Source organism: Meles meles, chromosome 12 (genome assembly GCF_922984935.1).
Source record: "Meles meles chromosome 12, mMelMel3.1 paternal haplotype, whole genome shotgun sequence".
Lineage (NCBI taxonomy): Eukaryota > Metazoa > Chordata > Mammalia > Carnivora > Mustelidae > Meles > Meles meles.
The window spans coordinates 66,220,541-66,246,989 of NC_060077.1; the positions used below are offsets into that span (position 1 = coordinate 66,220,541).

The window sequence follows — 26,449 nt, forward strand, 5'->3', positions numbered from 1 at the left end:
TTGGAAGAATGGATCTTTCCTCTGAACTCATAATGTGTTTGGTTGATTTGTATTTCTGCCATAGTATTTACCATGTATCTTTGTAGTTGTGTGTATGGGTGTATGTATGCATGTGTAACTTTGTGTATACAGTTTTATCTTCTCATGTGGAAGTTCCCTTAGTGTAAGGCTCATATACTATTTCTCTTTTCACCACTAAAATCCTTAGGACACAGGTGGTACTCATGGTTACTGAATAAAAAACAAACAAACAAACAAACAAAAAACAAATCAGCCAAATAGGCAAGCTATATCAGAAAGAATTCTAAGGCCCTATAGAAAATTAGGCAGAAATACTTCTCTTTTATGATGGAGTTCTTCCCTCAACCAGGCCTCCTACACTTCCGAACATATCTACCAATTATGAGTAATTTTTTTAAATTGTTGTATGGGCACAGAACTAATGACAAGACAGCCATATACCCAGGGAACATATGATGAACACTCTCATCATGAGACAATGCTTTCCCCAGCCCTTTCTTGGACTGTGCCTACCTTAATTTATGACAACCAATGCCTTTAGGAATAATGGGGTTTTTGAAACTAGTGTTCTTATGCATTAGCATTTTCTGGAGAGCTTTTAAAAAATTCCTGATGCCTAGGTCACATCCCAGACCAATTAAATTAGGAGCTCATGCGGAGAGCCCTAGGCATCAACTTGTAAAACTCCTGAGGAATTCCAATGTGCAGTCAAGGCTGGAAGCACTGCTCTCATGATTTAATGATTTAATATACTTTAATCAAGTGTATCTCTAAGAAAGTCTTAAGATGAAAAGCTATTCAGCTTTGTGTTATTGAATCCATTGGAAAGCATTTGCAATGTGAATAAATGTGTAAACAAGATATTTTTAAAGTATCCTCAAAGAGAGCTTAATTCCCAATCATAATAATGTATGTGAATCATAGGATTTTAGTATTCTAAATTGTTCTAATGTAGTCAAATCTCTGTATTGTTCTAAATTGAGTATATACTTTGTCCGGGTGAACAGAATTCTATTTCAGAGTTTATGGCAATTAAACTTTCTAATTAAAACTTGTTTAATTTCTTCCAAATAAGAACATAATCAGTTCCTTAAAAAAAAAAAAGTAAAAAATGGAACAAGAGCCTTGTTCTTCTTTTACGTTTCTTTTCTTTTTTAAAAGATTTTATTTATTTATTTATTTATTTATTTATTTATTTGAAAAAGAAAGAGAACAGGAGGGAGGAGAGAGAATCTGAAGCAGACTCTGTGCTAAGGACAGTGCCTGATGCAGGGCCTTATCCCATGATCATGAGATCGTAACCTGAGCCAAAAGCAAGAGTCAGACACTTAACTGACTGAGCCACTTAGGCACCCTTCAGGTTTCTTTTCTTCAATTAATGTAATGAGTTTCTTTTCACTGATGAAGCAGACATTTTTAATTAAACTAGTTAGAAGCATAATAAGTATAATTCATGGTTAAATGCTTTCCATGTGCATTCAAATAACTAAATTTATGTACAGTTACACCGTAAACTAGCTAGGGGAGAATTTCAGATAGGTGTCTGACTTTGGAATGCTTTCTTAAGCCTTAATATTTTCCTTGTTCCATAGACAACTTCCTATTATTTTCACCTTTTCTTCTAGGAAGGAAGAAAACTATAAAATCTAGGAATCTAGAAATTAACTTTCCTGCCATTCTACCCTATTTCCTTCCTTCCCTTCTCTTCCCTTCCCTTTCCCTCCCCTCCCCTTCCCTTTCCCTTTTCCTTTCCTTTTTCTTTTCTTTCTTTTAAGATTTATTTATTTATTTGAGAGAGAGTGTTTACACACAAGCGGGAAGGGCAGAGGGAGAGAGACTCTCAAACAGACTTGAGATTCAAGGCTGGTGCAAGCCTAATGTGAGGCTCTGTCTCAGGACCCTGAGATCATGATCTGAGCGGAAACCAAGAGTAGGCCGCTAAGAGACTGCACCACCTATCCTATTTTCCATCACAAGTAACCCACCCCCAACTTTCCAAGCTAGACTTCTTGGATCTTTCCCCCACCTCTTCCTGTGTTACTTTCTATTTCCATTGAGTTTTCTGGTTTTATCTACTCAAGGCTCCAACATTATGAAAACAAAGGTAGGAACACTGGAAAGAGGTCTAAGTGGCCTCTCCAAGATGGATCACAGAAGTGACATTTGACCTTCTACTCTGCATCTGGAAAGGCTGGCTGACTTGGTTCTTATGTTTCCAAATAGCCTATATTTTAATTTGATCTATTTTCTTCCCTTGCACTGGATGTAAATGTATATGTACATAAGAACTGGTGCAAATATTCATCTGGAAATAGAATCTAGGGAAATAGGAAACAGTACTTATAAGCCAGGTGATCTCAAACAAATTAACATTTGTGTGCCATAAATTTCTAAATATTTAGTATGGGAATGAAAATAGGTAATTTTCATGTCCATTGTAAAGATTGGAGACAAGTAATGTAAACTACTAGCAAAGTGCCTGGCACATGTATTACACCCTCAAAAAATATTATTTGTTCTTCTTGTGTTGTTATGATTGCTAGGATAACATACACGACTATATAATCAAGACAAATACTTCATCTACAAATATGAGATTAGTGGGTTAAAGCCTCTGCCTTCAGTTCAGGTCATGATCCCAGGGTCCTGGGATTGAACCCCGCATCTGGCTCTCTGCTCTGCAGGGACCCTGCTTCCTCCCTCTCTCTGCCTGCCTCTCTGCCCACTTGTGATCTCTGTCTGTCAAATAAATAATAAACAAAATCTTTAATATATATATATAATTTTGCTATGTGGAATAAATTAAGTGATGCATTCAAAAATTATATATAATTTTTAAATCATGAATATTAACTATTTTTTTGTGATGGAAAAAAGTCTTTATTGATAAATAGGTTAAATGAAATAAATAGAGTGACAGTTTCTTGGGGAATAAAAACTCGGGAAGGATTTCTGTGTCTCCACCCCAGCTTTAGCTTTCAGCCTCTGCCTTCCTACTGGCCAGTTTGGATGATGAGGCCTTGGTGGGCAAACCCGGCCTCCTTGAGCCCTTGGGGGCCTCTATCTTCCTGGCCAGGGGTTCAGGTACCGTCTTAGACCCACCACCCCTGGGACGAGCAGAGGCCTTGGCTTTGGGCCCCTCCTTGGCCACATGGGCAATGACCTCTTTAGGGATGTGGTTTTCCTTCTTTTTGGCTGGAGAAGCAGCACCATTCTTGCCCTTAGGGACTGTGGATTTTATACTCTGACTCCCAGCTTTTGTCTTCCTGGGGGCCTCACCACCTTGGCTCTTCTTTCTGCCTTTGACCTTTGACTTCTCACTGAGTCCAGTGGCACTGGGAGGAGCCCATGGGGCCTTGTCTGGCTGTTGAGAGGCCTTCCTGGCTTCATTTACTCTTGCCTCTTGGTCTTTGGTCTGGCCGCCTTTCTTGGGAGCCTTCTCTTTGGCTGCACCTGGTTTGGGAGGAGCCATCCTTGCCTCTCGAGGCTTCTTCGGTCCCCTTTTCACCTCAGCTGGGTTGGAAGGGCCCTTCTTTGCCTCTCTTGGTTTCTTAGGGACCTTCTCCTTGGCCTCACTGGGTTTCCTGGGGGCTGTCATGGTGGATGTCTTCCTGGGCTGGACTTTCCTTTTATGCTTGGGAACCAATCTGAAGCTGCCAGTGACGCCCCTGGCCTTGGAGTTGGCAGGCCTGAGGAGCAGACCGCGGCACACGCCTGTGGCCAGGGCCTGCTTCAGCAGGTACTTGAACCGGAGGCTGTCCGCCGTAGGGTACTTCTGCAGGATGTAAAGCTTGATGGTGGCCACAGAGGTGCCCCGGCGCTGCTCTCCGGCCTGCAGTGCCTCCAGGACCATGCGCAGCACAGGGGGGTGGTGGTAAAGCCCTCAGATAGTGCTGTGACTCAGGCCTGGCTCCTCAGCCCCAGACAGCCCAGACGACCCCACTGTGGAGGGCAAGGGGGCTCGAATATTAACTATTAATAGTAGCTTATTCTATTGTATTTCATACTAATGTAAACCATTTTTTTAAAAGATTTTAATTCTTTATTTGAGAGAGACAGATCACAAGGCAAGGGAGAGGAAGAAGCACACTTCCTGGAGCAGGGAGCCCAATGTGAGGCTCGATCCCGGGACCCCAGGATCATGACCTGAGCTGAAGGCAGATGCTTTACTGACTGAGCCACCCAGGATCCCAAAATTATTTTGATTTTTTAGAAATGTCTTTACTAATCAAATTCCTAGAAAATATATAAGGGTGCTGACTAAATTAAAGCTATAAATTGAATAGGAACTCTTTCCACAGGGAAACTGATTTTTTAAAGCTGCTAGAGAAATGCCAACTATTTAGGTAAATGAAGGGGAAACTGGAGAAGAGGAGCCCAGATACCAATTCCATAAGGTCTATTTCCTCTCTGAAAGTCCAATAATATCCTAGAAATCCTGAAACCAACATAGTCTTGTTTTTCTGTTGTTGTTAGTTTTTGTTTTCCAATTAAATACTCTGTTGTTTCCATTCTCACCCCTCAGGTTATCTTATTTCATTCTTTCTGAAAAAAAAAAAAAAAAAAAAAAAAAAAAAAAAAAAAATCCTTTGAATTAAATTTCTAAAGCTGACATTTTGATGTCAATCTGTGTTAAATTGGCCACCCACTGAATCCTGTCAAGACTGGAGATGAAATGACTGTTAAACTTTAGATGAACTCAACAAGAGCTACAACTGGAATACTAGGGGATTAATTCCTATTTGTATTCTTTGCTGAATATAAAAGATCCCAAATTTGGCTATAATCAGTCTGTGTGCATTATAAATCACTTCTGAACCAAATTAATAAGAAGTTGTGGGGTTTTTTTTTAAGAGAGAGAGAGGACGTGTACGCAAGAGGGTTGGTAGAGAGAGAGAATCTTAAGCAGGCTCCATATCCAGCACAGAGCTCAATCTCATGACCCTGAGATCATCACCTGAGCCAAAATCAAGACTCAGCTGCTTAACCATCTGAGCCACCTAAGCAGTCCAGTAAAAAGTTATTTAAGAAAAAAAAAAAACATACAACCCTTTATTGCACATGTAATTCAATGTTTATTATGCAAATTAAGTAAAAAGAATACAGAATTACCTAGTCAACTACCTAGAGAGAACCACCTACAAAATATTGTTACTTACCATTCTTATGTGCAGTATTTTAAACAAAAATATAATCAGAATTATGTATCTTCTTTTTGTAAACTGATTTTTAAAACATAAAGCTTCCTGTTTCTATGATAGCAAATATCATACAATATCATATATTTTCAAACCATTCCACTGTAGGTTCCAAATTATTGGCTATTTAGGGTGTTTTAAGACTTTCTTTTTAAAACACACTATGATAGTCAGGCATGTATATTAGTCTCTGTGCATATGTGCATCCTAAGGACTGATTCCTAGAAGTGAGATTGTTTTGCCAAATACACATAAATTTAAGGATTTTGATACATGTAACCAGTAATATTTCCTATTTTTATTTTTTTACCAACTTCTGCTAACAGGAATTTGAGCTCATGCCAAGTAATTTCTTATATGGCAACACTGGGGATTATCATTGCTTCTTAAAGATCTTTCTCATAGGATCATTTTAGGATGTTGCCCTTATCAATATTTAAATGACTTATTATTATTGAGGCTGACCCTGGTTCAGGAAAATACGTTGCAAATATTCCCAGTTAATTTACCTTTAGCATCAGGTAAGGTGCTTTTGACACACAGACACTTGTGGGGTTCCATCGTGTAATGGTTAGCACTCTGGACTCTGACACACAGACACACATATTTCTAAGAAAAAATAGACAGTTGACTCTTAAATAACATGAGTTTGAATTGTGCAGTCCACTTACACGCAGAATTTTTCAAAAAATATAGCACAACACCATAAATGTATTTCTCTTCCTTATGATTCTCTTAATATTTTCTTTTCTCTAGCTTACTTTATTGTACTCACTATACTTTTGAGTAATGTTTGAACCCCTTAATATATATTTTGGGTGCAATTAGAAAAATTCTCAGTGAATACCTTAAGAGGAAAGAGAGTTTGCTCTATTCTGAAGGGATAGAGAACATAGCTTATTTTACTGACGGAATTTCCTTCCTAGAAATCTGCTGTTGTTCATAGGTTTTTGCAGTGTGAATGGGAAGATATTAAGGACAAGCCACTAGCCTAACAACTAATTCACCTGGATTTCAAAACACATATGTCAAATTATGAAACCATTGATATTTGTTCTCTACAAATCTTATTTCCTCTTCTAAACCTCTCTCTTATTACCCTGTTTTACTAACAGGAAGCTCAGATCTCAATGATTTTGTGCTATTCCTGTTGAGATCATAGCACGTGCCAGGATGAAAAGACAATTAGGACTTTGCACTTAGCATCAAAGGAAGTGACCATGGAGATGAGGATGTTCATTCATCAGTGATAGATAAAGACAAGACAGGAATGAAATAAATAAAGGATGTTCCCATAACAATTAGGCATGCAGACAATCAGATTTGGGCCTCCTCTTCCAAAGAATGAGAATTTCTCTGGAACACTAGCAAATTTCATGAGAACTTTGAACAAGTGCCATCAAAAAAACATGGATCTCAAAAAAAAAACAACAAAAAAAACATGGATCTCAGGACGGACATCAGCTGTATGTACTGGTTTGCTAGGGTTGCTGGAACAAATCACCACAAACTAAGTGGCTTAAACAACAGAAATTTATGTGTTCTAGTTCTGGTCAAAGTGTTGACAGGGGTGGTTCTGAGGGACAATCTGTTTCATGATGCTCCCCTAGCTTCTGGTGATTTGCTGGCAATCTTTGACATTCCTTGTAGAAGAATCACATTGATCTCTGCCTTCATCTTTCTATGGCCTTCACTGTGTGTGTATCTGCGTCCAAACCTCTCCATTTAAAAAAGACATCAGTTATATTGGATTAGGACACACTTTAATGGATTTAATTACATACGCAATACTATTTTCAAACAAGGTATTCTAAGAAAATACGGGTTAGGTCTTGATCATGTAAATTTTGGGGGGGAGAAACAGTTCAACCCATAGCAGTATGTAAGAGTACTTCCATGTGCTTCACTTATATAATACAATATTTTGGAGCTCTTCCCACAATCTTGTTGGCCCCACCACTTAGGACTTTCAGTTCTTTCTACAGTGTGCTTACAATGCATATTAAACATTCTGCTAAACCATTACTTTTTTTTTTTAAAGATTATTTATTTATTTATTTGACAGACAGAGATCACAAGTAGGCAGAGAGAGAGGAAGGGAAGCAGGCTCCCCGCTGAGCAGAGAGCCCAATGCGGGGCTCGATCCCAGGACCCTGAGATCATGACCTGAGCCAAAGGCAGCGACTTAACCCACTGAGCCACCCAGGTGCCCCAAACCATTACTTTTGAAGTAAGGGGATAGAGAGAGAGCTCTATTAACACTCACATATACCATGAAGGCAATTCTGTTCCTTTAAAAAAAAATATTTTATTTATTTATTTGACAGAGAGAGAAAGAGGGAGAGCACAAGCAGGGGGAATGATAGGCAGAGGAAAAGGGAGAAGCAGGCTCCCTGCTGAGCAGAGAGCCTGATGTGGGGCTCAATCTTAGGACCCTGGGATCATGACCTGAACTGGAGGCAGATGCTTAACCGACTGGCAACCCAGGTGCCCAGCATTCTGTTTTAATGTATCTTTTATTCTGAATTTTTGTATAAAAAGTATTTTAAAAACTTGTCTTATTGCCTTAAAAAATTGAGAAATAATGAAATTCAAAATCAAACTTTAACATTGGAATTGAAGGAGTGATGGAAATGTTTTGAAATTAATGAATAATGACAGTTTCATAACTTTGTAATATACTAAAAACCACTGAATTATATACTTTGAAAGTGAATTTTATAATATAGGAATTATAATCTCAATTTTAAGATGCTTATTTTAATTTTTAATATCTTATCAGGAGAAAAGCAGGTATGTACAAGCATATTATACCCTAATACTGCACTTCCCATCTCCGCAGGAAAAATAAAAAAGGCAAAACCACAAAGAAAAATAAAAACCATTTGCTATTGATCCTTAACACATGAAGTGTCATCCTTTAGGTAAGACACACTATTGACTTCAAAGAACTCCTTTGAAGCCAACAGTGTGTCCTTTTTTTTTTTTAATTTCTTGCAAAGCATTAGGCATTGACTGAAATATAATTAGCTGTTCAATAAATACATAGTAATGGAAGTCATGTTAGTGAATGAAGACTCTAAATTTTAAAAGCAGTCACACCTCAGTGTGATTTAGGACCTGTCACATAGTAGCCTGGTGATTCTGAGATGTCTAAATCTCTCCAGGCCTTCAGAAAAGGGATGATAATAGTTAACAATGATTTCAGAGGGTTTTAATAAAAATTATGTTTGATTATATACATGAATGACTCATTCTAGTATCTGCCATATAATAAGTGCTCAATAAATAGTGGCTATACATCATTATTATTAGTAGTAGCACTACTATTATCATTGGTTATTACTGAATAAACTATCTTCCTTTATTAATTATATATACTTTCAAATTGAAAGTCTGTCTTTCAGGACGCCTGGATGGCTCAGTCAGTTAAGCTGCTGCTTTTGGTTCAGGTCATGATCCCAGGGTCCTAGGATCGAGTCCCACTTTGGGCTCTTTGCTCAATGGGTAGCCTGCTTCTCTCTCTGCCTCTGGCTGCCTCTCTACCTGCTTGTGTGCTCTCTCTCTTTCTCTCTCTCTTAACAAATAAATGGGTAAAATCTTAAAAAAAGAAAGAAAGAAAGAAAGAAAGAAAGAAAGAAAGAAAGAAAGAAAGAAAGTCTGTCTTTCAATGCAGAATCCCCTTATTGCATTGGTTGGACAGCTGGATGACTGCTTATCAACATTCACTCATTCAGTCAGGGAGGTAAATATTTATTGACCATTATGTAGATTAACCACTGGGCAAAGTCAGGAGTCTGTATCCCACTTCTGGCATCAACTTTTGGCTCTCTGCCTATTTGTCCTGATTTTCAGCTTTAAGCCAGCTGTCTGTTCCCTGTGACATGGGCTTTATGGTTTGTTCAGTCTCCAATTTTGATGTATTTGTTGTTCAGACCTCCTGGCTTACATGTCAGTCTGCCTTATCCAGCCCCAGGGCTTCTGGCCTTTGATTTACAGTTTATATTAATCAATTGATTTGGAGTTCAAATCAGATGTGAAGCCTCCTGATTCAGTCATCTACGCTCCTTTGATGTAAATCTTGGCAACTGAGGTCTATTTATTCTCCTATTGGCTAAGTTTGGTAGAACGCTAGCCAAATGAAATTCATTCTATAATCCTAAATTCTGCCTAAAAAGGAACAATACTACTGTGGCTTTAATCGTTTCAAGGAATTTAAAACATAAATATCTAATGTTTTTGTTAATTTCTGTGTAGTTGAGGAATATAACTTACTAGCCTTGATATTCTGTCCTTCTTTCTTTCCTCTCTTCCCTCCTTTCTCCTTCCTGTCTGTCTATCTATCTAAATTGAGAATCCATTTGACTTTCCTAAAACATCTCAGTCAGGAGCAGCAGAAAGGTTTCAGGGTTCAGGGTTCAGCTGATTTCAACTCACATGCACGTTTCTCTCTCACATACATGTTATAGCCTCTTCAAGAAGGACACTGTCCATATTCAGATACAGATTTAAGATCTCAATCATTTTAAACACACAGTTGAAGTTCTTAGCTGAAAAATTTATTTAAGAATCCAGGTTTTCTTCCTTCCTTCTGTCCTTCTGTATTTCCTTCTTTTCTTTCAAATTGTTTGAATTTGCCATTTGTTTGATTTTATAACTTTGGTCATAACAAAGTCAAAAGTCATCATTCTTAGCATTACTGAGAAACATCTTGTTGGGAAAGATTAGCATATGGTATTATACTGTCTTTATACGTAACAACACAAGCCCATTGTGGAAAAGATAATAAATAAATAAATAAATAAAATATTGTCTTTGAAATGTCAAAGTGCACAGAACTAGTGTATCTACTTATGGATGAATCTCTTCATGGCTCTGATTTCTGTCACTTGTGACCTGCTCACAATGCTAGCAGGCATTTTATACCCAGTTCTGTCATTCTGGCTGAAGTATCATGATGGGGCCCTATTTAATTCTTGAATAGAGCTTCCCAAACATACTGATCTCCTTGTTTCCAATTCATCATTAATGGAATCAAAATCCGTAAGCAAAGAATGAACGCGACTATGAAACATGAGTGTCAACAATACCAGTTATTAGGTTCTGCATGGCCAGGAGGAATTGCTGTCAATAGGCCAATGTTACCCTATTGCTTCCTGATCTCTGCCCCTGAAGACTACATTAGGTAGGCTCACTTACCTGGTATCAGCTAAGTGCATACTTGAGTTGCTTCAGTTTGGTATAGGGCCAAATATATGGGAATGCAAGGAAACCAAAAAAGAGTGCAGAACTAACGTGAATAGACTTAGAGGGAAATAAATAGCAACTCAGGTATGTAAATGGCTTTACTATTGTGACATAGGCTGTCAAATTTCAACAGCAACTCTATTACTTGTCATATCCTCAGAAGGAGGCATTCGCTGATTTCTAATCTTAGAATCTCTTTTTATTTTTGGTTTGGTAATTCCCTGGAGCAGATCAGACTAGCCTGGGCTGTTATCACCCTCTGTACTGTTACCAAAAGTCTGGAAGAGAAGTCTCAGTATGAACCACTGTCCAGACCCTGGTCAGCCAGCCCATGGCTGCTGTTCTGGCCTGCTCTGGTCAGGAGAGTGGAGTCATGTGATACAGAGCATGTTGACCTATGAATAAGAAACCTTCCTCAAAAAAGAGTATGTATGGGGCAGATTTTCTATGGCAGGTGTTCAAAAATCATCTTAAGCAAAGGAATGGTATCCAGAAAAATAAGTTAAATCTTGTAGCATTGCTAACAAAAATGGCTTATGCTCTAGTTTTTCTTAAGTAATCCAAACTGCCCAATAAAAAATTATGATATGGTTGTAGGATGGTTCAGGCTCTCCTCTTGCTACTGTCAGTACAGTTCTTCTCCAGGCTTCTAAAATGTGATGCCCAAGGTTTACTCTTAGATGATTATCTCTCAGCACACACCAAAAAATTAACTTCCAATAAATTTTCCAGTAAATACAAAACTGCACATTTATCAAAGGAATGCAGTAAAAGCATCTGGTAGAATAAAAGGCAGTATGGTGATTTTTAGAGGCAAGGAACCCAGGAAAAATATGGGGTTATAAATTAAGGCAAAAGTGTACCTATATTATGTGGTTTGTTGGTTTACAGTATGTACATGCCTCCTTCCTCTTCTGTCACATCATTCATCAATTTTATTTCTAGATTCCATGGCTTTGAAGTTCTCTTCTTATGATGCTGGTAACAAAGGTTTATCCCATTGGGTTTCTCAATACTCTTGAAGTAAAATCTAGAAGGAATAAAAGACATTTTATTCAGAATACTAGCAGGCAGTTGTTTGTACACCTTTGTTCCTGTAAAAAATAAATGAAACAAATAGCAAAACACAACTTTCCATCTCTCCATGTAATATATATAAATGGACATGACAGGCCATTTAAAAAAATATTTTGCCTGTCTAATTAAAACTCAATGGTGGCAGGAACAACTAACAAATGTTTAGTTAACATAATGAAGCGAAAATATTTAAAATGTGTACTGTCTATTGTTCATTCTATCAGATCTGGACAGAAGGATAAGTCTTTGTTAATGGGTAAGATTACTTCTAGAGGTAAATCAGGGAGGCATTAGCAGAAAGACCCACCTCACATATGACAATCCACAGGTAGCTTCCAAGGCTAACTTTCAAGTTACCCATAGCAATCACATAGGGTGATTTATAACTAACTTTGTCTTATGATTTCTAAACCTTCCTTGCTGGGCAAACGGCTTTTATCAATCAAGGACAGGCAGAAAACTCCTAACATTTGTGAGGGTTGTTTTCTTCTCAATTTCTGCAAGTCCAATAGAGCCTGAAAACCCTACTGGAAGTGAACAGAGGAACCCTCTTATGAATAGAGTAACATATTTCTTCTGGCACGTGTACTAACCAGATTCAGAGTCCTCAACTTTAGGCAATGGATGATTGATAGATGAAGCAGATGGGTTTACACACATTTTAACAGAATTGTGTGCTGGGCTCTCTAACTTGAATTTAGTCCTGAGATAACTCCTGGAGCATCTCTCAAAATAGAAATAGAAAATCTCTCATTTTCCTATGCTCAGTTGTCTTTGTTTTTGTTGAACTTCTATTGTCAGTCTTTTCTGGACAGACTATGAGTTTAAGGTTGACACGTCAAGGTTAGAACTTAGTGGAAGCCCAGATAGATTACAACTTGTGTTCTTTACTCAAGGATTCCTACAAGTGACCCCACACATACACATACACACACTTTTTGTTTGTTTGCTTGTTTTCTCTCCTTTCCCTTATTGCTTAATTCTTCCTCAGAGAAGCAATGGTATAAGCTTAACTATCATAGATTACCAGCAACTGATTAATATTATTAGCTCTTAATTGGGATTTATTTTTTTCTTAAGATTTTATTTATTTATTCGACAGAGAGAGCACACAAGTAGGCAGAATAGATGGCAGAGTGAGAAGGAGAAACAGACTCCACGCTGAACAGGGAGCCCAATTTGGGGCTCAATACCAGGACACTGTGATCATTACCTAAGTGGAAGGCAGATGTTTAACCAAACAAACCATGCAGGCATCCCTAGTATATTTATTAAATAAATTTTCAGTTTACTGAAAGAAACAAATTGTCAATTGAAATATCTTCTGGAGTACCTGGATTTAAAACTATTTGGATGCATACAAAGGTGTGAGTTCGTTTAAAAACATGCTTATTTTACCTTCTTCTTGTGAACTGGCTGGTGTTTTTTTACAATGAGAATCAGAAGAAAGGACTGTTGTGACTTGAATGTTACTTGATTTTATTTGCTACTGTGACTTACTGGATCTACAACATCTTCCAGTCTCAGGTTATCTGAAGACTAGAGTACTGGTCAATCTAATTAAGCTGATCAAGGAAAATAACATCAAATTGATCTGCTCTCGTGTAGATAGCAATGCAATCATTAGGGTAATGGTCCTATCTTCTTCGTAAACATTTATGCTTTCTGTATGTGAAGAGCAAAAGGATCACAGTATTGGGTATATTTCCCCTTCTAATCTGAGAACTACTGAATCCCAGATTATCTAGCAAATAACCACTCCTGAGTGATCTCCATCCCTGGAACAATGTCTTCTATCATTTCTAAAACTTTGAAAATAATCTTGAGTTAGTAGTGACATTAGAATTTAGTTCCCTCTTATCATTTTATCTAATAATTCTCATTTCTCCTGATATCTTTTTCATTTTACTCCATATTTCTCCTCATAGTCCCTTCTTCATGTGCTCTAACCTCCTTTCAGCAAAATCAACTCTACTCATCCTTCAGTAAAGTTATCCCATGTACTTCAACCTACAAAGTTTCTCCTTAATTTTACCATCTACATTACACAGTCACATGAATCTTCCTATTTTTAAGAGACTTTAATCCCGTAAAATAAGTGGATTCCATAGCAACAGTGAGTCTGCCTATCAGCAATATACTTATTTAGTAGAATAAATCTCACACTTAAAATTTTTGAAGCGGAACAAAAGTACAGTGTAGGGGAAACTGACCAAAGTTGGCTAAAAAATTAATATAATTATGTGGATAAAGCCAATAAATGAGAGGATTTTATCTATGGCTTGAGAAGTACTAACCTGAAAAGTACAAGAAAACATTATTTTTGGCGGCAGCATTACCGTTCTCAGAAAACTCAAGGAAACTTGAAGAATGAGAGTTAAACAGGGAAAGAAATGCTCCAATAATAACAGTTTTGGGGATGATGTCATAGGACTTTCCCCTGGGAAGTGCCAACTGAAAGGAAAAATTTGAGAGAAGAAAAGACCTGGTAAAGGCCTAATGGGTATCATGACATTTAAAAATTACTGCCTTAGAGAAGAGGATTAGATAAATAATATGAAATTATGACAGTCATGGGAGTCAAAATGCAGGCCAATAAGCAGAAATTATGGAGATTGATTTAATAGGGGGTAGAACTTTGTAAGTATTTAAATAGTCCAAACAGAATATATTGCCTCCAGAATTTAAGAATCAGTGAATTCCCTGTCACTGGTTGTGATTAAAGAGAAACTCTGCAACAATATTTTAGAAATGTTACAGAAGATATTAATGTTGCCGAAGAGATTAACTCAGTAGTAAGAACAGATTTCACTTTGCTTAATTTCCTAATTCTAAGGTTTCATTTTATTTATAACTATGTTAACTTTCTCCCTTGTTGGGAATTCTCTGAAGTCAGTGTCTCTGCCCAATATGTTCAAATTTTTTTCTTCAAAACTACTTAAAGCAGTGTACATTTACAGATAAATGCACTTGATAAATACTTACTGATTAATCTATAAATGTGTTAGATAAAGGCTAATGATATTTAATGACAATGTTCCACTATAGTGCCTCAAATTTGTCCAGGTGATTCTTAGGATCAAGCTTGGGGAACCTCTAGACAGTCCTTCTGCTTCAGTCATACCTCTTCATTTTCCCTCAGGGTTTGTAGTGGCTTCAATGACTGACCAGATATGTTGCTATCCCTCCATTCTAGTTTCATCACTGAATCCTCCTCACTCCAGCTGAACTTTTGAAGTGAGACATAGATTTAATCCTTCATTACTCAGATTTGCTCCTTATCCCTGCATTGTTCCCTCCAGTTATGAGAAACTGTATCCTGAATTAACTTATTTCAATTAGTGGCCTGCCAACTCAGTGGGGCCTATTTAAAACAAATTAATTCCAGACATGCACTTGATAATTTGAAGCCAAGGGTAAATCTAATAACAGAAGACAGAAATAGAAAACAACTTCTAATAATGAAACCATTATATGGTGACAAGGATTATAAGTCAATTGATAGCCTCTTTCATCCTGGGATCCTTTATTTTCTCTTTTGACAATCAGAAAAGGTCATGGGTCTCTCCTTCAAAAGGAGCTGTACAGCTAGTCCTGTGGTTTCTCTTTATTGAGCCCACTTAACTAGTTGTTTACATGGAGATTTCAGAAGAAATGGCCTCCTTGTGGTCATAGTGTTCAGCAGCACTGCTCAAACAACTACAGCTAGGCCATTTGCTTGATCAGTTCCCTGGTTAACCAACACTCAGAAGCCTGAACTGATCTAAAATAAATAAAGTTTCTATTGGCTTCTTAATTTTTTGTTAAATAGGCAGACCCTTCATTTTTCTTAATGTTGCATCTTTGAGTCACAAATATAGTTACCATGAACATTAGAGTACACAGATAAAATGTCTGACTAGCCTATTCTTTTATAGAGGAAGGTGGGAAAGACCAAGCTCGGAATTTCCACCAGATTGCTGAAGAATTAGCTATGGGATGAAGATCGTCTGATGATAATGATGGTGATGCTGATGCTGACAATGATAAGTACAGACCTGAGATAAAAACAGAACCATTTTTTTTTTTTTTTTTTTTTTTTTTTTTTTTTTTTTAGTTTAGTGCTGCACACTTCTGGTTATATCTGCATACTTATACTGGTTCAAGCACACAGAAAAATGAAATGTAAGAATAAGAAATGGGATCTGGTAGGTAACACAATTATGGCACCAATTAAAAATAAATCCACCCTGTACTTTCTGCTCAATTTTTTTTTTGTGTGTGTAGGATGTTGTGGTTTGCAAGGCATTTTTTTTTCCATTTTATTTATTTTTTTCAGCGTAACAGTATTCATTCTTTTTGCACAACACCCAGTGCTCCATGCAAAACATGCTCTCCCCATTACCCACCACCTGTTCCCCCCACCTCCCACCCTTGACCCTTCAAAACCCTCAGGTTGCCCCAACCTCCCACCCCTGACCCTTCAAAACCCTCAGGTTGTTTTTCAGAGTCCATAGTCTCTTATGGTTCACCTCCCCTCCCCAATGTCCATAGCCCGCTCCCCCTCTCCCAATCCCACCTCCCCCCAGCAACCCCCAGTTTGTTTTGTGAGATTAAGAGTCATTTATGCTTTGTCTCCCTCCCAATCAATTTTTTTTCTAGACCTAAAACTTCTCTAAAAACATAAAATTTTTTAATTTAAACAATCACAGTAGTATTACTGATTAAAACAATTTTCTACAAGGGTTTTATAACAAGCTGCTAACGTATAAAACACAAAAAATTAATAGCAGATTTAAAGGATGATCCTAAGAAAATCTTTAAATGTCACGTGTAAGCAGACTAATATATATTTAGCATATTTTAATAAGGGACATTAACAACCTGTCAGACAGTTTGCTAGAGTTAAGGAAGCTTTCTGTTTCTAAGAACTTTTTAAGCTCATGAACTATATTTGCTTAAAGTAAGTCAAGCAATCTTTTTAGAAAGCTTAAAGCAACTCCCATCATGATGTTCTAGTGTATATTTCTAAAACACTCCTGTCTAACCTTTAACTTCTCATCTGCTTTTGTCAAATGTTTCTGCATAGCTGGTAAAGCTCTTGCACAAAACTTGATGTTGAAGAAAAGGCAACAAAAGACTCACTCTGTTGAAGTTGAGTAGACTGTTGCAGATCCCAGAGCAGAAAAGACACATGGTACAAATGGAACAGGATGTTGCAATTTGGATCAGTGTTCATTACTAAGATACAGATTCAAGGGGCGCTTGGGTGGCTCAGTGGGTTAAAGCTTCTGCCTTCAGCTCAGGTCGTGATCCCAGAGTTCTGGAATCGAGGCCCATATCAGGCTCTCTACTCAGCGGGGAGCCTGCTTCCTCCTTTCTCTGCCTGCCTCTCTGCCTACTTGTGATCTCTGTCAAATAAATAAATAAAATCTTAAAAAAAAAAAGATACAGATTCAAGTGTGAGAATCTGGAGGAACAGAAATCGATTTGCATCAGAAGCAGCTTCCAGGGAAAAGAGGTCTAGAAATGATAAACTTGACTCTAACAAAACTGACTTCTTAGGGGCACCTGGCTGACTCAGTCAAGTGTTTACCTTTGGCTCAGGTCATGATCCCTGGCTACTGGGATTGAGCCCTGAATTGGGCTCCCTGCTGAGTGTGGAGTCTGCTTCTCCCTATCACTCTCCCTCTGTGTTCTCCCTCTCAAATATATACATAAAATCTTAAAAAAAAAAAAAAGGCAAAAAACAAAATTTACTTCCTAGAAAGAAGTCTGTCCTCCTAAACACACGTAGAATATCTGAAACCAGGAATGTGTTCTTGACCTGGGCCATTGTGATACATATGGTGATAGAGAGAGAAGCCGTAGTCACAATGAAAAGATCTGCTTTTTAATCAAATCTACTGATTCAGAGCTTTTCAGACTTTAAGATAAATGTAAATCACCTGAGAATTTTGTTAAAATGCAGATTCTCCTTCAGTTGGAATCTAAGTAAATAACTTACAAGAAGTCTGAACACTGCTTCTCAGGTATCAGCTGACATTGAAATAATTTACTTTTCTGTTTTATGATCTTGTATTTTTACAAAGGCAACCTAGTATATTGGAAAGAATAGGACTATAGAGTCAAGTGACATAGATTTTCATCTTCATTCTGTAATTTACTAGCATTGTGACCAAGCTACTCACATAACCATTTTAAGACCTAATTACATTATCTATAACATAAGAATAATTCACTTAGTCAATGATTAGTGAGAATTAAATGGGATAACATGGCATATCAAGTACAGTGAATGATATGAATATAAATTTCTTACTTCCTGTCTGGGCTCTCATTTCCTTATCTGTAAAATAGAGATGGTATTATAATTGTTCCTTATTTCATAGAGTTGTAGTGAGAACCAAATTAACTAAAGGATATGACATGGACATTTGTGATGTTTTTGGATACTTTCCTTACATTTTGGTAACTTCCTACATTCCCAAGGAGGAAGACAGAATACTCTTCATTCAGCCTCCACTGTAGTTAGTTTTATTTTGTTTTGTTTTTTTGCTTAAACTAGCTAGAATGGGTGCTATTGCTTGCAAAACATTCTGACAACTACATGACCTAGTCTTTGCTTTGTAAACAGCCTATATCTAATTTGCATTTTTGGGGAAGCTGCATATTGTGACAAAATGGATTTTTTCTGAACCAAACCTTGACCAAAACTTTAGCAAACTTCAGGGAATCTTCACCAAAGCCTTGCTCAGTTAAATCTGCTCATCAGTTCTCCTCAAATAGGAAAATAACACCATTATATTTTAGAAAGACCCAAGCTATCTTAACAAATACTTTGTGGCAATTGGGTAATCATATAAAAAAGTAGGATACCTATCTTCTTTTTATACCAGTATAAATTCTAGATAGAACCAAGACTTAAATGTAAAATTCAAATTAACAAAAATGTCTTAGAAGGGGGCACTTGGGTGGCTTGGTTGGTTAAGTTTCTGCCTTCAGCTCAGGTTATAATCCCCACATCTGGCTCCCTGCTCAGTGGGGGTCTGTTTCTCCCTCTCCCTCACTTCTCCCCTTGCTTGTGATCTCTTTCTCTCTCTCAAAAACATAAAGCCTTTTATTTACAAAAAAAAAAAAAAAAAGGTAAAAAGTCTTAGAAGAATATATTAATTTTAAAATAAATTCTACAATACAGAAGACATTAAAATTTGGACAAACTGCCTAAACACAATAAATTAATCACTGATAGCTGTTATTATATTAAAAAATCTAAATGGAAAAAATCATCATAAGCAAAGTCAAAAAACAAATGAGAAACTGGGAAAATATTTTCAAGACATATCAAAAAGGTCTAATTTCTGCAACAAACAAAATTCTCATATAAAAATGAGAAAAAAAACAAAGAGCCTAATAAAACACTGGATATGAATAATTATTTTAAACAAAAGAATAATTCAAAGAGCTTCTAAACATAGAAAAAAAAATGACCAAAAATATTTGTATAAGGTGAATGTACAAGATAGTCATTAAAGAGTGAGAGAAAATTTTAAGCAGGATCCCAGGGCAGGGCTCAGTCTCATGACTCTGAGATCATAACCCAAGCCAAAATCAAAAGGCAGACACTTAACCAACTGAGCCACCCAGGTTATCAAGATACCATTTTTATATGCCCAATAAAATAACTTGATAATGCTGTGTTTTGATAGGACAAAGAGGACTAGCATTCTCAAACACTGTTGAGTATTAGATGATGCAAATTATATGAAGCAATGTTAGCCATAACCACTCAAGCTTCAATTTTAAGGAATTCATGCTCCAAACATGATAATAGTGAATCCAGAATAGTATACATACAACTATTCATTGCAACATTCCTTAACATATAAATAACTTAAACAAATGTCTACTAATAAGGAATTAGTTGACTAAATTACAGTAACTCCATACAATGAAATAGAGTTAATTTCAGGATTGAGGTTATTGATTAATGTGAATGCTCAGATGGAATCATCAAGATAGCTTCAGTAGAAAATCAAGATGTGAACAGTGCTTAGGAAGCCATCATCTCTGTACACTTCAATAAATAATATTAGTTTATACATATGCTTTATGCATATAGAAAGCCTTTACAGGAATACATAAAAACTCCTAACTATAATTATCTCTGCAAAAGACAACTGGCTGATTGACAGACTCAAACAAGTCTGACATTTTAGTTTGTAAATGTCTGTATTTTGACTTTTGTATAATGGGCATGAATTATTTATTCAAAAATTAAGAATAAATAAATTAGGACAATAAAATAACTAGTGCATGATATTGCAGTTGTATGTGACTTCTCGAAGTTAAAAATGCTGGTGGCGGAGCTAGTGGCAGAACTGTGTTTGAAAACAAGATCTTCTGACTCCATGATCAGAATTTTTTGTGATATTACATTCATTAAAAAAAGAAAGAAATAAAGAAAGTGTCCAGGGATTCTAGAAGTAACTTAAATAACAGAATTTTAAATTAATGTAAACATTTTTTACATTTTGTACAGATGTGAAAAAACAGATCTTATTACATTCTTCCTGGGGATAACCCAAAGAATCACAAAGCCATGTACATCCAGAACTTATTGATTTGACCAACTGAAACCTAACATCTTGCACATTGTACATTGATTTTTCAAAGAATACCTGAAATGCATCTGCACATTTTCCCTGCTGAGTCTGCAGACTTGCTATTAAAATCAGCACATTGTTTTGAATAAAGCTCCACTGAAAGCCAATTAGGTTGGAGTTTGGGTTAAAACTGAATGATCATGAATCCATATTACATAATATTAACAAGCTTTAACTTGAAGTCATAAACTAGCATTTTATAAGCTGAGTGAGAGGCTGTAAATCACAGCTTCAAAAATTGCCCATCTTTAATGCTCTGCAAGAAGTTTACATTCCTCTTGCTGGAATGGTATTGAGGATATCCTTTCAAACCACATCTAAAACCAGGGAAAGATCAGTAGAGTCTCTAGTCTGGTAACTTCAATTCTGTATATACATGGTCGTATGTAGGTTTCAAAGACTCACAGGAAAGGGCACTGCCAATTTTAGATCAAGAACAAATTGAAAACAACTGAGAAACTTCACACTATTTTTTGTGTGTTGCTTAAGTGAATTTATATCTCCAAGATATTTTTTTTCTGGCAATTTCTTCAAATTCAAATTCAATAATTAATTGAATTATAAATAATTAATTGAATAATAAATAATTCAAATTATTGCCTGTCATGTTATCTCCATTAGATTTCTCCAAAACAACAATAATTTACATGGAAGGATACTATAGGTATAATACTGATAATATTTTTGAGGTATTTAATGAAATGCATTTTTGTCTTTCTTAATCTTAAGGACTTAGTTGTACTAAGGAGTGCCAACTGATGGGTGGGATGTCATCTATTTCAGGGGGTCCAGCAAGGACCCACAGGGTTGTGTGAGGAAAACTGAGCTTCCCTCATACAGTGTTGAAAAAGGGGGGTAAGAAGAACCCCCTGAGAAAAGAGAAATGGCTTGATATTTACTCAAAGATACATTTTAAGCCAGAACAAATATTTTGACACCCTGGAGAACCTACCACTAGAGGAATTAAAGATAAATTAAGATCAGCTTAATTAAAATCATTAAAGAAAATCATATCCTTTCATTTTGCATTTCATATTCATTGTCTGTAAAGTTTAAATGGACCATATGTGCTTTATTTATTTTTATTTATTTATTTATTTATTTATTTATTTATTTATTTAAGAGAGAGAGAGCAAGCCGGCGGAGGAGCAGAGGGAGAGGAACAAACAGACTCCCCGCTAGCTAGCTGGACGCAGGGCTGAATCCCAGGACTCTGAGATCATGACCTGAGCTGAAACCAGGAGCTGGACACTCAACTGACTGGGCCACCCAGAAGCCCTAGATCATATGTGTTTTAAAACATACAAGGAGACAATTAAAAGTACATGCATGATAGCACAATGTAAGTTAAGGTTAATATTGGCTTGCAAGTGACAGAAACTCAAATAAATGTCTTAAACATGATAAAAATTAAGCTCACTCTCAGGTAAATAAAATCCTGTAGAAACAGTACAAGAAGACTGATGGCACCATAATTTTTTTAAAAGATTTTATTTATTTATTTGAGAGACATATGTGTGTGGGGGGTGGGGCAGAGGGAGAGGGAGAGAGAATCTCAAGCAGACTCCACACTGAGCACAGACCCGGACTTGGGGTTCAATTTCAGTTGCTGAGACCAGGACCTGAGCTGGAACCAAGAGTTGGTTACTTAAACAACTGAGCCACCCAGGCACTCCTGTTGGCACCATAATTATTAGGCATTCATATACCTTGTATCTTGTCATTTGTCTTTTTTTTTTTTTTAAGATTTTACTTATTTATTTGACAGAAAGAGATCACAAGTAAGCAGAGAGGCAGGCAGAGAGAGAGGAGGAAGCAGGCTCCCTGCTGAGCAGAGCGCAAGATACAGGGCTTGATTCAGGACCTTGGGATCATGACCTGAGCCAAAAGCAGAGGCTTTAAACCACTGAGCCAACCAGGAGCCCCCCCATTTGCCCATTCTTAACATGTGGTTTCTACTCATGATCTAAAATCTCTACTCAAGCTCCAGCCATTATGCCAGCATTCCAGCAAAAAAGAAAGATAGGAAGAGACATAGCCATTCATTAACACACTTCCTGGAAGTTACACATGGTATTTCTAGGAGGTTAGTGTGTGTAGTTAGAAAGTACTTGGTTACATGACTTTCAGAGTTGGCTTGAAGAAATACCATGTGACTAGCTAATGATTGAAATGTATTCCTAAAAGCCTAGAATATAAAGGGGGAAATATAGAAATTTCAACTGTAGATTCCCAATTTAGCACTGAAAAAACCTACACCAGGAGGACAGGTTGTTCAGCATTTCTTAAAAGCAAGTCTCATTCCTTCCAAGGTTTTCTTCTGAGCTGCTGACAATTCTGCAGGTTTCACTGCTGGTGGTTGTTGCCAACAACAGCTTTTTATTTGCTCCATGAGTATCGAATGTATTACCAAATGTCACTGCTCTGTTTGCATGCCTTTTTGCATAGAATTTTCATTTTGATATTGAATCAGAGTGAACTATTTTTTTTAAGAAATTGAAAAGGCAATCAAACTCACATGTATAGTAGAAATTGCACATAAAGCAAGTGAAATGATGACAGATGAACAGCTCTGTGACCAAGTTTTCACAAACAGAGGTGGTAACTACTATAATACAATTGATGTGATGTGCTTGTAAGATATTACTGATTATAAATTTACCCTAATTTCAAACACTATAGAATGTTATAAAAAAAGATTTTAGAGTATCTGTGCAATACAGTTTTTATCCTGATAGCAGAATTTCAAAAGAAGATATATTTATGCTATTTAATCATAAATACTACAATGGTGCTGATTTTTTACAAGACAGTTTGTAGGATTCCTTAATTTTGATATAAAATTTAGGTCAGGATTTGAGAATTTGACTGAATTACATATATTCCAGTAGTTAAATAACTGATGAGAATATTAGATTTTATTTTAGTTGATTCCAAAAAACATTCAAATGCTCTTATCGATAATTTAGTTTTTGTTTTTGACATTTTTAATTTTATTTTTTAATATTTAATTAACATTTATTCAAAATCACCTATTTCATTGAGAATTTAAAATTATTTTAACATATGGTTATGAGATTGTTTTTTAAATTCTCTCGCAATTTCACAAATAATACATTTTTTCTCTTATTAACTATTTTAAAGGAACAAGCTATTGAATTTATAAATTAAATGTCTTATAATATTTAGCTTCTATTATCCTTATTGTTTTTCTTCTCTAGCATATTTGTGGGTTGTATGCTTTTTCTAATGTATTCGAATTTTAAGTTGAATATTTCTTCCCTTTTACATGATTTTATAAAAACAGTGTATTATAAAGTGATTAATTTCCCTCTGGATGTTGCTTTCCTAAAATCTCTGATATGTATCACTTGGATTATTTTTACTTATATTATTTTAAAAAAATACTTCATTACTCTCTTCCTTCTCACTCTCTTCACAGGATATTTACCTTAGGGAATGTTTATTTTTAACATCAAAAGGACTGGAGTTCTATTATTGCTGTTTTTATTCAAACATGTTACACTTTTGTAGTTTAAATGCATTTTGATGTGATAATGTGGGACCGTTTACTTTTTGTTTTATATAAGATAGAGGTAGTGTTGATTGTGTGTGTGCATGTGTATATGGGCATCTGTGTGAGAGTGGGTCTGTAAATGCAAATGTGCTTGTGTGGCAATTTGTAGGGGAGGCACATAAGGGTCTGTGTATGCATATCTGTGTGTGTAATTGTGAGAGAATATGTCTGAGTGTAGGAGACTAAGTTTGAGAAGAGTGTGGGGGATGTGTGACTGAGTTTCAGTGTGCATATATTCATTGAGTGTGTGTTTCTGCTTGTATTTGGCTGTGTATTTTCTACGAGATGAGCATACATGTGTATGGGACTTCTGAGTGTATATCTGTATGCATGCACATGTGTATGTGCATATTTATGTGTGCTGATAGGGGAGAGTTGTGAGTTTGCATATTGGTAGAGGCATGTGTGTGTGTGTGAGTGTGTAAGGGTGGGTGTATGGTTCTGAGAATGTAGGTTTGTGTGTTTGTGGGTGGGTGTGGGCAGATGCATTGGTGTATGTGGGTGGTGTGGTGTGCATGCATCTGTGGGGTATGTGTGTGGGGGTGTGTATGGGTGTTCCTGTGTGTAAAGTGTGTTTGTGTGTGTGAGAGGTTTGTACATATGGGTAGGTATGTGAATGTGTCTTATTAGGGACAGGTTTGTGTGTTTGGCATGGTATGTATCTGTGTGTGAATAGGTGGGTTAGTGTGTGTGGGTGGTATGGTGTGTGTGTCGTGTGTGGGGGGGTGGGTATATGGGTGTTCATATGTGTAAAGTGTGCTTATTTTTGTCTGTGTGAGGGCATGTGTACATGTGTAGGTATATAAATGTGCTTTATTGGGAATAGTTTGTGTGTTTGGTATGGTATATATCTGTGGATGTGGGTAGGTGGGTTGGTCTGTGTGGGTGGTGTGGTGTGCATGTGTGTGTACCCATGTATGTGTGGAGTATATGGGGTTATGTATGGGTATTCATGTGTGTAAGGTGTGTGTGTTTCTGTCTAGGTGGGGGAGATTTTTTACATCTATGTAGGTTTGTGAATATGTGTGTGTTGGAGATAGGATTGTGTGTAGTATGGGGTTTGTGTGTGTGGTGGAGGATTTATATGTGTGGGTATGATGGGCATGAGTGTAGAGTGTCAGAAGGACTGGGTAGGGCACAAGAGGCCTTCAGGATAAGGGAGTGTAAGGTACATCAGGTTCAAGTGCATCAAAGTGACTGAGCAGGATGTCCCAGTGGCTCTAGGTCAGCCTGGAGAATGGGCCCTTGTGGGAAAGAAGAGAGAACTGATCCAATGGGGAGGCAGGAATTTCACAATGAGGGGCTGGATTCAGGATGTACTCCAGCACTCTGGGAATAGGGATGGGAAGAGGTGGTCCCTCAATCTTGTTTTTTCCCCTTTGTCAATTTGTATAACCATATGTTGGTTTAGATAAACCCAAATGGCACATCTTCCCAGGCCAGAGGGAGAGAACAGGTTCTAGAGAAAGAGGTGTGACTGATGGGATCAAGGCCCTAGAGCCCATTTGAGAGTATGGTTTCAAGAGCATAAGGAGATAGAATGATGGCTGGAAAGGTTCTCAAATGATACATATGTAGTTCAGAAACACTTGTTAAATGAATTAAGGAAAAAGTCAAGTCTTGAAATATTAGACATGTTATCTAACTTGGGTGTTCACAAAAATAGTAACATTTGTTAAGAACTGGTTTAGTCAATGGGACATTCGATAATTCGGGATGGACAAATCCTTTAAGTCTAAGGGATACATTTAAAAAAATAAACAAACAAATCTTAGCTTTTCTGTGTCCCATGCCTGATTTTGCTTCAGTAGATCTTAGGTAGGGCTCTGGAATTGGCATGGTTAGGTAGAGCATGAATTCACTTCAGATAATCTGCACAAAATACTGAGTGACGTTGAGAGATGACAGGAGTTTATTAAATGTCAGAGGCTGAACAGTGTCCTCCAAGACATCCATACCCTAACCCTTGGAAACTGAATATGTGACCTTATAAGGTAGAAGGGACCTTGCAGGTGTGACTATGTTAAGGATCTGGAGATTGGAGGATTATCCTGGAATCTGCAAAGTCTGACATGACCGATTCTCTTCAAAAGGTATTCCCCAATCACCCACTATAGACCTAACTTGGCAATTGCTGAAATAGAAAGAAATGGAATTCATGAATGGTTTGCTAGCATCCACACTGTCCATTTAGACAAACTGCGTTAGACACAGATTTGGAGCCCAAACAATGTGAATTACATATGGCTTCCATAGCAGCAGATAGTGGATTTTATAGGATTGGATATTCTTAAAGCTATAAATTCTAACTATAGGCAATTTTATTCTAGGGAAAAAAGGACTTTAAAAATGGGTCAAATAAGTCCCAGGAAATCTATGAAAAAGGACATGCCAGGTAAAGAACAATATAGATTCACAGAATCAGCTGGAAAATGCTTCTCAGATTACTTGATCCAGCTCCTTCATTTAACATAACAAAAAACAGGTCTGGATAAAGGAAAATATGTAGCACCTAATTCACTTAGCAAATATGTAGCTGAAATAATAAAACCAGTACCCCTTATCATGTGGCCAATAACCTTCTCTTTTTTTCCATATTGCAAGCCAATTAGTGAACCCATCCCCACCCCCAAAAATAACTGCCTACTTGATTTAACTAGGAATAGTGCTGAATGTCATTTCTA

The 26,449-nt window shown here is 36.9% G+C and overlaps 1 pseudogene; it reads right to left on the reverse strand.

The window, feature by feature from the left end:
* Nucleotides 1-2,992: 2,992 nt before the first annotated feature.
* The window catches only part of LOC123953912, a 48,989-nt pseudogene continuing 25,532 nt past the window's right edge, over nt 2,993-26,449 (reverse strand).